Raw genomic sequence first — 13,143 nt, 5'->3', positions numbered from 1 at the left:
GCATCAATTGACATCATTACTCCACTACAGAACACCACTTATTTCTTTTCTATCAGAAAATCATTTCGGCCTATTTACTTAATTGATGCAGCTGGTTGGCATAATTCTTTGGGAACGTGCGCTCTGCAGGGCATGTGAGCCTAAATATAGGTGCGCGTAAGAGCTGAAAAAAATTGCTCCTGCTTCCTAATCAACAATGTTTCTTTAAAGTGGAGTAGCTATTTACTATCTGAACTAACAGATCATCCGGCAGGGATCATGAGTCTATCATGTCCTAATCGCAAATCAACTACTCTTGAATTAATAATTTGCTACGTAGTACGTAGAAGTGCCTTATCGAAGGTAGCAATAGATGGTCGTGGCGCTTGGAATAAGCGCTGCCTCCTAAATATCTTAAGTGTATGGTATCTCTCTCCTAGTATAGGCATTTTACTAAATTTTTAGTCCGTATCTTCGAACGTTGTTGCTCCTAAATTAATTTAGCAATTATTTAGTGCGCACACACATGCACTTAAGTATGTATGTAAATTAGGGTAAATCACTCTCCTTACAAACATTATCCGTCCTGATTTTCCATCGCTAATATAATATGTATTATATTTTTAGACTTCCACCAAAATATTTCGGAAAAATATTAAGATATACATGAACTGCATCAATTTGAAAATACCTCCAATAATCGAGTTGTTTATAAATAAAATTATTATTTGCAAATATTTTTTCCAAAAAAATCACCTCAGATGATAGAAGATGTTAAGCTTAAAAGCCCTGCATAAAACTGTTTAAAAATTTATACACGGAATAAAACAAGAGGCTTTTAGAGGTATTTTAATATCAGCCTAGCTCAAGGAAATCTTAATCTTTTTCCGAAATATTTTGGCGGAAATCTGCAAATATAAAAAATGTATAATTATGATAGAAAAACCTTTTGTTTTTTGTGAGGTACCCTATTATACGTATATGTACACACTTTAGAAAGTGTTAGCCATGTGTGTACCTAAGTAAAAAAGTTCTGGCTTTTATTTTGACTTTCTAAGAATGAGAAGAAAGTTGTTTTGCAGGAAATACCTAAACATCTCACGTATTTTATGAAGATCAAAGTTTGTAATATAAGTATACTAATTTATCAATTCTAACAACAGCAATAATCAATGAAGTTAGAATACATAGAAACGTATAAATAATATGGGCACTTTGGGGCATAAAGATAAAGTATGCAGGAACTTAGTACTAGTATATATTTATTTGTGCATATCTATTCATATACAGTAACTCAAACAAGCGTTCGCATGGTGATTTATTTTAATTTAGAATGTTTTTCAAGTTGAAAATTGTTTGTTAATTTTTTATGCTTTAAGCAAAACCATACACATACATATGTACATAAACCAAATATTTTAATTTTATACCAAATTTACAAAAATTTTACCAGTTTTCATCAAAATTTCAAATTTTTTAAACTGAATTTTTATAATACCTTGGGAATTTAAAGCTCATAAAATTTTAGTACAATAAAATTCAAGTTTTCATTGGCGTTGATTTTTAATATATTTTTTTTAACTTTCCCCCAATATACACATGAATTTCTTATGGAAAAAATTAAAAAAAAAATCAACGTCTCCTTTTGTAACCAGTGCGGCACCAGTGCATTTCTCCACAGGGTACATATGCACTCACTTACATATACATATATGTATATACGATATGTACTAAGAAAGTCAAAGTTATTCGAAAATAGATGCCGGCATCATGTGGCGGCGCACGTCTGTCTGTATTGTATTTGAGTTTGTGTATGTGCGTTTAGCTAGAGCGGTAAAAGCGTACGTGAGTTGCAAGTCAAAATCCAGACAGGGAAATGGAAAATGGATGCTTTTTCGTTGGAAATATGTGCATATGTATTTGTATTCGCCAGATATGGCTTATTTACCGATATTTGGTGCTACTCTGCTCCCAAGTAGCTCAGAGGTAATTTATTGGCGATTCTACACATAAACAGTAAACAATTCAAGCTATGTACATTGACGCTACATAAGTAAGCATGTACTTAGAATTTATAAATTTTGGGGAAATATGCGAGCTAAACATTGGCAACGTCTGACGAACGTTGGCATAATAATAATTGTATTGTATGAGTGGAAAATTAAACGTGTCAGAATTATTTAACAAATTTTATGGGTAATCTAGTTATGAGCGCACCATTTGTATACTAAGCGATTTGAGTGAGCGTTGGGAATATGTGTACATAGATGAGGAGATATGCATGAACTTTCGATATTGCGTTAGATAAAATTAAATATTGATTAAAAATACGGTCTACTTGCTGAAGCGAGAAAAAGAAGACAGGTGAAGTAGTTTTGGGAGAAGTAAGCAACTTCTATTTGACCAGCTAGCTATTCTCTAATCGCTTAACAAAAAACTATTTTCCCACTCTCCGCTTTCAGTTTTCGTCTACCGTCTGTGCATTACATGTGACTTGCTGTGGTCATTCGGAATAGCTAGCTAAATCGAATCCAAACTTAACTGCTTCAAAAAAACTGACTCAGTTATCCCCACTTAAAGCCTATTTCCACCAAAACATTAGCTGCAGTTAAGAGCTCATATAGGCTGCACTTTCGTTTACATTTATTTAATACTAGCAAATGTCCAGCGTGCTTCACTGCGCCTTAAAAGTATTTTTGTGTTGTTTGATACCCGTATTGTTTATATTATTTATTTTGTCAATTTAATTAAATAAAATTTTTCAAACATATGGCAACGCTCCTGAAAAATATTTTCGGCTGTAAACTTTCCTAAACCTCTTCAGTTTGATACCCAAATACAATATTCAATTTATCTTTTCAATTGAATTAAATTAAAATTTTCAAACAAGTGGCAACCTTGAACAAAAATATTTTCGGTTGTAAGTCTTCTCAAACCGTTTTCTTTTAACAGCCATATTGGAATATTTACTTTATCTTATCAATTTACTTAAACTGCGGGTTTCAAACAGGTGGCAACTCTCTATTTTTTCATTCTATATTTTAAGTTATACCTCTGGAAATACATCGGTGAAAACTGCATTCAATTCCATGCATTAGTTTTCGAGCGATGTGCATACAAACATACAGACAGAGAGACCGACAGACGAAAATTCTAAAAATTGTTGAATTGGCTTCTGTTGCTCTAATACCTATTATGTCGTATAGATGCAAGAATGATAGAATACAAGATTGCGCCGATCAGAGAGGATTTTTGAGAATAACTTTTGTGTGACGTCACACTGGTGCAATTGCGAGAGAGAAATACCAAACGCGAGCAAGAATGGAAGAAGAAGAAAAAATGTTGCAAGGAAAACGTAAACAAGTTGCACAAGTGTGACGTCATGCAAACAACGATTCTGTCAAATTCGTTAAGAGAGGAATAGCGGTCCGAGATCGGCGCAACCTTTGTATTCTCTCAATCGTGGTATAGATGAGCAATAACAATTACGCGCTTCGAGTTCTATTCTCCTTTTTCCAATAGTCACTAACTACGGTTAGGGCTTGGTGGAAATGAATTATCATGTAGTTAAAAAAAATGCAAATCCTACTATTTTTAGTCAAGCCGCGCGTACCCACATTGTCGCATAGAAAATATTGTGCCTGGCAGTATGCAGCTTGAGGTGCCCAACTCAGTCTCATTTCTCAAACGACTTATGAAAAAAAAGTTTGAAGTCTTAATGCTGAGATTCTAAAGCTACCAAAATTATTCATGCTCTTCTAGTACGTTTGTTCTCTTTAGTGATATGTATGCACATGAGTACTAACAAAATTAAGTACGCTTGAGATACGTCTCTACTTCATTTCCCATGCATTTCATTTAATTTCTTACTTTGATACTACTTAATCAATCTTTGCTACTTTTGGAGCATTCTCTTCTTTGCTGCGCTCTATTTTTAAAGTGCACTTCGTTTCTTCAAAAAGTAGATATCAATTCAATTTGTTTGAGTGCAGCGGGAGTATCTTCTAGTTTGTGTTGTGGCGTGCAATGGATTTGTATATCTTCTTTTACTCACTTACTTACTACATTTTATTTACCATATTCTGTGATTTTTGTATCTTTAATACAATTTGCTATGCGTTCAATCCATTGGAAGCTGTGTGAATACTTAGAAGCGAGCAACTTTTGCAAGAAAGTGAAACCATCTTAAGTAGTTGCGTACTTTTTGCTAAGGAAACTCAAAAGGAAAATATTGACAGAAAAAATAAGACAGAGAATTAAATGCAATATTTGAAAATACTCTCAAAGATCAAAGAAGATAAATAGCTGTGAAGAGGACTGACAGTGCGTGTTTCTAAGAATTTGCTTTGTAATTGCGCAAGGCTAAGCATGGAATGCGGAATGTAGATTGAGTAAGCTTTCCAGAGATATTATTATTATTTTTTGTATTTAAAAGAATTGTGGTACGCAATGCATCAATTTTATTTTGCGCCAATTACACTTTACATTTTTATGTTTTACTTGTCCACAGAGTCAGCTCTTTTTTGCAACTTTTATTTCTACAACCTTGCCTCAACCTCCTTTGCAACATTCATAAAGTCCATTGCTGCAAGTAACACCAGCTGCTTCACTACATATTCACAGCCAAGCCATTCATTGCCTTGTCGTAGCGCCATCGTCAACGTTGTTGCCATTGTCGTGGACATAGTCGTCATAGCTCATTTGCCTAGCAAGTGCCTAATTGTCTTTATTGGCAGACAATAAGAATTTCTTAACTAAGTAACTACATCATTTATGCAACAATGGCGTGGCACACATGGCATAGAGCCTGGGTTCTACAAGAACTAACTGCCATGCACTGGTATGCTTAAATAGCAGAAGCAAGAAATTGAAATTAGTCAACTTGTGTTGCTCATATTTACGAGGCAGACAAGTGCCGTCGACACTGGAAAGCCTAGTAAAGTGCACATGCATACAGATACATACATTATATGTATATCAAAAGATATATATATGTACTAAAAAAACAGTTCTTCCCTCTCGTCAGTTCGTGTGCATTGAATTTGTCGTGACTAGATTAGAAGTGTAAATAAAAATTATGAAAAATGAAAAATTTAACATAAACAAAGTCCGTCTATTTATTAGTCACTCGCAGCTCTGCGTTTGATTGCCTTGCTTGCGTTTATGTTCACAACTTCCTGCCTTCCTGCCAACGCAGCAAACACACATCCATCATCAGTAGGCAAATATTTGGTGTGATGTAGGAAGTGAAACTATACAGTCGCTGGCGTAGACGATGAACGTGGACGCAGTGAATTGTGCGCAAGCGTGGCGTCAAATAATGATTCGAGCTCAACAAGCAGGCAGCGGTAGAGTACCATAGCGCAGTAGTTCAAAACTGGAATTTACGGTTCGTAATTTACTGGAGCCTTCATTTTTAAATCAATTTGATTAATTTAAATTAAACTGAATACCTAAAATGTTTATAAAAATTAAAAAAAAAGTAAATATTCGATTTTGGTGATATTTTTTTTTTTACATTTTAAAATTTTCGTGTGTCACTTTTCTCGTTTTAGGGACACCCTGCAATTATTTTCAACTAGTTTTTATTATGTAACATTTATTAAATGGAACAGGAGAATATATTTTCTTCAAAATTGCTACATTTTCTGCGGTTTGCGTCTAAAAAATTCCGAAATCGGGCTCAACTTGTCTCTTGTAAATTTTATGGCTTATCAAATTATTGAAAAATTAAGGCTCCAGTGAATCATGAACTGTAAATTCCAGTTTTGAACCACTGAGCATTGTTGCCGTTCAAAAATATTTCGAGGTGTTCAAGTGAATTATTTTATTTTTGCATTGATTGAGTCACTACTCATGGACGTGAGTTTAGCGACGCTGGGAAGGAAGACAGGAAAAAGAAAGGAAGCAATAAAATGTTGCTGTACAGTAAGTAACAGTTCTATCGAAAGTGAGCTCTCATCAGAGATTACTATTGCGATAAAAAGTGGATGGGTAGAGAGCTCTTGAAAATACACTAATTCACAGTTCTGTAATAATAATTACCTACTTGATAATATCACAGTGAAGAAATCCATTAAAGATAGCACGCATACCGTTTTCAAAGTACAAAATACAAAGGAAATCATTCTGGAAGTATCACTAAACCATTTAGTTATTTACTAAAGTGTAAAATAAAGTGGGAACAGTTTCTGGGTATGGGAACAGTTAAGCACAATATTTCAAAAATGTTTTAAATAAATCTAGTAACCGTTAAATATCCTGTAAAAGCAAAAAATTTAGCGGACTTGTTTGCCGTACATGGGAACAGTTTTAATTTGACTTTTGGTATTCATAAAAGGCTTTTTAAAGGCTAATTAGTGTGTTAAAGTAGTTTTTTTTTTAAACCTTTCCAAATAATGGAGGAAATGTTAAAGCTGCAAACTCACGTTGATGATGCTGCATTTTATCCACATGCTCTAGGAGCAGTTCCACATAAAAAAAAAAGGTTTGAAAACAATATCACTTGCGTTTTTTCGCAGCTAGGGCTCGATATTTACGCTTAAGTTAAACTAAACTTAAGCTTTTTTGATGTAAAATTTAGTACCTATGCTGGTTGATTTTTTTTTCTGCATTATATTCTACTAACTCAAACCATGTTGTTTATTCAACAAAATGTATTCCGCCAACCGAGAATTTGTATTTCTTTCACATTCCGCTATCGAATGATCGCTGATCGCGACGAATGCGAGCAGCAAATTTTCGCATTGTTTTTTGTTCTTCATAGTTACCGTGAATTTCATTCCTGTTCATATCTCTCAACCACCTTAAAATGGGTCTGTCTGCTTACGGCCAAGCCGGTGTGCCTGTGTGTACAGCATGCAAATTACGTCAAAACGACAAGGCACTTCCGTTCTGCATCTTTAAAAGCTGGAATTATAAGCATTGCGCCAATATCGAGTCCCTACTTCTACATAGTCTAGTATATATATTTATGACTTGACAAACCACCTTCACACAGCACTTGCCTGCTCGCTGGACCACTTGGCTACACATATACACGTAGTGGCGCATAATGGGCTAATAACGTCGTTAATCACCAGGAGTAAAAAGAAAATCAATTTGCGGATTTTTCGCAAATTTTTCTCTTTTTGTTAAGCTTAACTTGTCGCTCCTCTGAGTTTTGGCGTCGTCGCGCTGCCAGCGGAGCCTAAGATAAACATTTTAATTATTGAATTTATTAAGCCAACTGGTCGCTAGCTGCAGGCATTTCTGCGCTATGTACAGCCTAGGCTCCGCTATGGCGACAATGGCAGCAATCTGCGGCACAAAGCTCGGCTTTGTAGCTAAGAACCGGCGGCTGGTTGGCGATGCATCGCACCGTATTAACTAAATCACAGAAGCGTAGATAAGCTGCTGCTCAAGCAGATACATTTTTCAATTTGCTGTCGTTTTTATATTTTTCTGCCATTTTTCGCTTGTAGAATTTTTATAATAGTTTTATGCTTTTTTTTTGAATGTTAAGAAATAAATCTCGGCAATCATATAAAACGAATGCAGCTGCCGTCTTAGCCAAAGCGCTTCTGCTGTTGTTTTCGCTCCAGTAGAAGTCGTCGGCGTCTCGTTCGGAGGCAGCAAAAACTACAACGCCAAACCTGTTGAAGTGCTCCCCAGTGAGGTTCGACAGCGACGTTGACTCCTGCAGGGCTTCAAAACTAGTTCACTCGGTTTGTTATTAATCTCTTTTCTTTTCTGTTCATTTTTTCTGTTCAAAGTTACGTCTTCAAATGCGTTCCTGCAACTTTTTACATCTTCAAAGTGTGTGTTTACCACTTGTCATTCGAGTAATTCGTATTTTTAGATAATAAATGGAGAAATGCGGGGAATAAACGGATGGAGAAACAAGTAGCGACAAGCGAAAACATTCATATCCATAAGTAGATGCGTATTTTTACATACATACATATGCCTGCGTACAAATAAAATCGAAATTGCCGAGAATTGGGAATTGGGAATTAATGACTATGCATCTCACTATGTTACATTAAAAGGAGTTTCATGTTTTACGTGATACGTAAAAACGCTGTAAACAATAGAAAGTGAAACAAAAAAATAATCAAATCTTGACGTAAGCTTATTTTATAAAATAGCGTTACGCTTGCGGCCGGTATGTTGCAGGTAGCTTCTGGTTTGGATTACCGCCCTGAACAAAAACTTGTCCCTTGAGAGAGCGATTCATTAGATAACCACAATGGTAAATTGAACCACGAAAGTGTGGGTTAAGTAAATTACGATTACCTTAAGCTCTGCATACTTACATACATACCTATGTACATACATTTGCATGTGAGTTGAATGCGCGGGTGTTACGCGGATCATTGAATCGAGAGTTCGAAATTTGAAACTCTGAAAACAAACACACAAACAAAAACGTTTAAGCATTTGTTGTTGGTACATGCGAGTACATGTACACAGTGCACAAAAACTGATGTATGGAATTTCAATAAACATACATAAAAAAACTTATGTATAGTAAAATTTTTCTGTTAACGAACAGTTTTTTAAAGTAGGAACAGTTTCATATATGAGTAAAAGCTGTCAAATATGACATCAAAACGTTGTTAAGTTTTAATAAATCCACCCAAAGAATAATTTTATGGTCTGGGAACATTTTTTGATAGTGAGCACTGATTTTTAAGCCGCAGTAATTCACCAAGAAAAACGATTTTTTGATATTTGAAAATTTCTTCTCAACGAAAACTACAAAATATGTTTTACTTAGCAGTTTTAGTAGATAATTTATAAAAACCATGCCCATCTTTCATTTTTCTTTATAAAAGATATTTTTAAAGTTGAACAGCAGCAATTAAAAATCATTTGAATACGAATATTATTTATTAATGTGCATACGTGCGTACTTTCATGCAAACATACAAGTTTTTCATAAATGAAATCCCTTCCAACAGTCATTATTATGAAAATGGCTTGGAGATTTTTTTCCACACACACACAAACAAAACATTACCTTGGGGCCGCTAACAACAATAAAACGTGACTGACCAGCCCAATAGCAACTTAACAAAAATATTCGTTAAAGAGAAATCAAAGTAAAACCAAACATATAAATAAAAATAAATTGTCATATTAAGCATTAAAAACAGTAGAGCTTCTGCATTTCAATTTCGGTTCATAAATAAATCAAACTCAAACAAACTTTAGCATAATAATAACTAACGGTAAATAAAAATGGTGTGTGAGTTTTGAGATTGAAATTTTTTTTTAATTTTTTTCTTGTTATTTTTTTCTTTTGAGAACCTTTTGCTGTAAACATGTGGGAAATGTAAAAATGTTAAGCTTCAAACTAAAAACGTTTCACCTAAAATTAATGCGAGCATTGATAGTTAGTTGTACGATGGTTGGTTGGTTTGAAAAAATAGTTATTTTTTTGAGCCCATAAGCACTGTGCGCTCAATAAACTTTAATCCCGTACTTTTTTGTTACCACAAGAGGCATATCGATGTCAAAGTAGATATAATTTGCACAACATTTGTAGATAAAAAAAAAAAAAATTTATTCGAGTTTGAATGAATTTCAACTTTGAAAAAATGTTTCATGCCTGACAAATGTTGGAAAAGTTATTTCGGTGCTTTAAGTAAAACACATTTGAATAATTTGTGCGGAATTAATTGTTGTATGGCATTTTGCGAAAAAAAGTGTTATTGTAAATCAAGTGAATTTGTTATACATATATTTATTAACATTGAGTGCTTCACAAAGCATGAAAGGCATTTTTTGATTGAATTATATCAACAAGTAGTCTGTTATAATACCATGTTCTGACCGACATCGAAAACATGTTTTCGTTGCTAAAACTGTTTTTCGACTTAAAACTTCCCTGCAAGAACAGTGACTATCATTTGACTTATCATTTGAGTAGCAAGACTGATAGATATTTCTGTCACTGGCTACCTACAAGTTTCTATCAAATTCTAAAGGGCAGTGTGAAAAATCTGATGGAAACTTTTGTGTACGTGTGATGCTTCATCTCCTTCTAACATATACGTTCTGGCATATTGTTAGACTGCTTACTCCCTTTGAGTTCGGCTTTCAAATTTTAATCATCAGTGATGTAAATCTTCGACAATTATGAGTGATCAACCGTGATAGATATATAAGTCAGTAATGTGCAATCAAATTTGATGTAATAACCGATCAATCATGACACATCAAGTCTGTCATGTTTTCATATCATTGTTGATTACTCACAGCTGATGTAAAAATTCGTCTAGTCTTATCTCTCTCCCAAGATATAGAAATCTATCATTAATGACACATGTAATACTTGTTTTTTGCTTTTATTTTCATAAAATCTTATGAACTAACTATTGATCGTCAAAAAATTAGAAGCTAAGTACATTAGATCAAATTAGAAGCTAAATACATTACCCTAAGCACAGTACATTAAACATTAATAAACAAAGGAAATGTGGCCAAAAATTAAGCAAAATAAGGCGTTTCTATTATTTTTGCCACCAACGTACATATGTACATACTTAAATCTAATATCATAATATTATACATTACATTGAGCTCAATTGCCTTCCTTATTTCTTTTCGAACTCAACAGGACCTTTCTTTTTAAATGCATCTAAGTGGATTCAAATAGATTATCAAAAAATTTGTATTGTTAAAAGATATGTAGATACGGTAGTGGCCACATAATTAGGGATACTATTTATTTATACTTTTTGACCATTTATTTAAGAACTTGCGTCGATTTTTGAGAATTTTTGACAAAGTATGTTAAAAAGGTTTATATATAGGTATATAGTTATAAATAAATAACGAAAAAATAAATTGTCAGAACTTGTTGTGTCCCTAATATGTGTACATATTACCTCATAGGATTGTGTCAACCAGTATAAGTTTGTTTAGTGGTTTTCTCTCCCATCTGCCGTCACAGTTAAGCTGCAGCAATGCCTCGTCCAAAAATGAATGTTTAATACCGCTGGCTACGTCCTCAGACACACCTTTTATTTTTTATATATGTAATTGACCTTTGAAAAATTTATGTACAGCAATTTGAACGTGAAATATTCCATAATATAATACCACCATGAAAAGTTTTATTTTTACTTACTTTTGCTATGAGCGGGGTCGAATAATGATAAAATTAAAATTAAACTAATTAAGTTCAAAATTATATCCAAGTACTTCAGTACTCGACATTATTTGGCAGGTACAACTACTTTTGTTGAGCACAAAATGCAGCCCTAGTGAATCTTGTGGTTACTATGGCAACCAACTACCGTTACTTCTATCAGCATTGACACTCACTTGATCGATCAAATGACAGTCATTCCCTACAGAGCCAAACTGGCATATACAATTTTGCATATGTGTTAGTTTTCGTTGGGAATGTGTTGGAGTTTCTGTCAATCGCGTCTTGTAGGGTTGTGTTTTCGTCCATGTAAAATCTGTCAAACGAAATCAGTTTTCGCTGAAAAATACTTGAAAACTCACGTTCCACTCATTCCAATCGGTGTTTTCACTAGTTTTTTTCGATTATTTATCGAAGTGGAAGTCATATTTTATCATCTTTAATACGCCATTTCGAATTTATTATTAATTGGCTGGTAAAAGTAAAATAAGAATGAAAGTAAGAGGTTGCTAATGAAAAGAAAATGAGGGAAAAGCATTTTGATTTTGTTTTTGTGTAGCAAAACTGTAATCAAAGGTTGTAAGAAATGCCAACGAAAACACTAACAGCCGGTGTGAACAGCCTTCAGCCCACAATCCCAAAACACGTTTTCAAATTGTTTTCGTTGTCGGTCAGAACATGGTATTAGAGACAAATTTGTTACTACTAGCGCGCTTCTAGTACGTACACCAACGAGTTCATCTATAAAAAAAATTTGAACTTTGAGGATGAAGAGCCTTTTTTAAAGACCTTTAGGTTCCCAGTTGGAAAATGAGGAGCAACTCTTAATAAATGTGTCAGAAATGACTTTTTCAATAAGATATTCTCAAGCGAACTGTATTAGAATATATTTCAACAGCCCTGCCATTCGAACGCAGAAAATAAGATGCGTTTCCAAAGCAACGGAAGTAAAATTAATTAAATAATCGTAGTATTTAGGTGTGACGGCGCGTGTTTATGCATGTATTTTATTTAAATTTTTCCATTCTAAACATGCCTTTGAGCATGGCTCTATGCTGATTACTGGATAACCAGCACTTCCGTTGGATATACACTGCTGGTATTGGGAAGTCAAAGGGAAGACCCTTGCTTAAGTTAAAGTGAGAAAACTTCTCCTTCGAATATCCTTTTAAGTTGGGAGCCTTCTCTCGTATTGGTATCACCCCTTTATAAAAAAAATAGTGGGCGTCTACAATTGTCGATAACTGACTTTATTATAAAAAAGTTTTGTCATTCATTCTGACATCTCTCACTCTGGTGTCTTTTTGATTTATAGAGGCTTTTAAATACACATTTTCTAGGCCGTTGTTCAATGTTTGCTTACACAATTCCGTAAGCAGTTAGTTTGATAATGACCACTATTCCAATAAAAAATTATTACCGTCATGCGATCCTTAACAGTTTTAAATTAATGGTATAGTTGGGTTGATCTACTAGAAAAAAAGAAAAGGATAATAGAATAATTTTTTTTGAGGTTCTTTTATATATTTATTTCTGGTTAGAAAATTCGAAAAATTCTATATTCGATAATTTTAAATACTAAGTGCTGTAATAAGTATTATAGCTTCTTTGGAATTTTTGTGAGGAAGTGAGGTACTGTGCTTCTATTTCCTTGTATTTAGGTACACGAATATGTGTATTTTTATACAGACATATGTGTGTAAGCACATATATGGAAAATACAGCTCCTCATATTCTTCCAATTATGCATTTATGCGTCATTGGAGGTAAGTGTATTGTTCTCATCGCATGGCTTCGTTTTTATTCAATGACATCGATGTCATCTCGATGGCATGGTAAACATATCGTATTGTAGTTTTTCATCATACAATAATAACAAATACAACAATAACAAATATATAAAAACAATCCCACATATCGACTTCATATGCATATTCCCCAGAGGCGAATATGAGCTGCAGCTGTTGTGGTCTAAATAACCATCAGCTCCAGCACACAAATTTTTATAAACAAAATACACACTT

The sequence above is a fragment of the Rhagoletis pomonella genome, unplaced genomic scaffold (genome assembly GCF_013731165.1).
Source record: "Rhagoletis pomonella isolate Grant_MI unplaced genomic scaffold, Rhpom_1.0 Rhpom_scaffold_00008, whole genome shotgun sequence".
Taxonomy (NCBI): domain Eukaryota; kingdom Metazoa; phylum Arthropoda; class Insecta; order Diptera; family Tephritidae; genus Rhagoletis; species Rhagoletis pomonella.
This window is presented reverse-complemented; position numbering follows the sequence as displayed.